Source organism: Ornithodoros turicata, unplaced genomic scaffold (genome assembly GCF_037126465.1).
Source record: "Ornithodoros turicata isolate Travis unplaced genomic scaffold, ASM3712646v1 ctg00001006.1, whole genome shotgun sequence".
NCBI classification, from domain to species: Eukaryota; Metazoa; Arthropoda; class Arachnida; order Ixodida; family Argasidae; genus Ornithodoros; species Ornithodoros turicata.
The window spans coordinates 378,274-379,728 of record NW_026999437.1 but is presented as its reverse complement, the minus strand read 5'-3'; positions in this window follow the sequence as shown (position 1 = coordinate 379,728).

Sequence of the window (1,455 nt, the reverse complement as noted above, 5' to 3'; positions counted from 1 at the left end):
ACTGTTGCATTCACGAGACCATTCGCGAAGTTTAGTGACAATTTGCGGTCCTGGGGAGTAAATGTCGGGACTAAATGTTGGGTTAGGGGACTAAAATGGGGAGTAATTGCAGACTAGGGGAGTAGAAGCTGCAATTACTTCCAGTTTTACTCCTTTTTTTTCTTAGAGTGTAGAGGGGTCCCGAGGTAAAAGCAACGCTAGTAAATGGCGCGTTTTTCTTCCCCACGGCCGATTTCACTCGCGACTTTTTTCTAGCGCGCGGTGGGTGGCGCGTGGGCGGAGGGCTGCCAGTGCACTTACCGTCGCGCATTTTTCAGCCTGGGCAGACTTTTTTCGCGATTTTTTCCGCGTGCGGTGGGTGGCGCGTGGGCGGTGCAGCCGGCAACCCCGCCAAGCGGTGCCATCATCGCGCATTTTGCTGTATAGGCAGACTTCTTTGGCGATTTTTCCGCCTCGGTTGACTTCGTTCGCAATTGTTTTCATGCGCGGTGGGTGGCGCGTGGGCGGTTTACATAGACATGTAGTATAGACATGCACGCGGGCGACCCCGCCAAGCGTTCCCAACGTTGCACAAGGGCCGACTTCATTCGCGATTTTTCCGCCTGGCCCGACTTCACTAGCTATTTTTTTCCGACACAACAGCTCTGCGGTGGCCAGTTTACATGCAAGTATAGATATGCAAAGGACAGTCACTCACAAAAGGGCAAGTGGAAACATATTTATTAATGCCAATAGCGTAATGCCCAATCTGTGAAGGGGAAAACCTTGCCGAAAAACCTTCAATGTCTGAAGCAGAAGAAACACAAGACAATACAACTCACATAATAAAAAATATACTTACTCATCACCGGTATGATCCACTAGCACTGAAGAGGCATCACACAGCAACAATCAAACACAATAGTTTTGCTAATGATAATCATACACACAAGTTTTCAATTAATCAGAATTAAAATGGGATAGCACATTCAATCAAAGAATTCTTAATCAATATGGTGACAATCAAATTACAAGTTTTATTATAAAAGTCTTAGATTCATATACGTGAGCAACCTCATATTGCATCACTATCAATAGTGAAATTTTAATTTAAATTAAATTTCTGATAGATGTAACTAATTTCTAGCACAATAGGGAAGCTAGGTTGGATATGCTTTATTCCAACATGACTCAAATTTAATTAATCAGTTTCTTATTAAGTGAATATAGTGCACACGTGAGGAAACAATACGAATCAACACAACACAACCAATAGATAGCACTAATAGAGAACCAAACCGACGCATACCCAAACACACATATAACACTTACATGTAGGGAAATAATAGCGAAACAATACTCTATCAAAACGGACGCGACTTTTAATCAAATATATTCTTAATCAATATGACAACAATCAAGTTGTATTATAAAATGTATAAGATTGTTATAGATGACCAACGTCATTGCAGCACT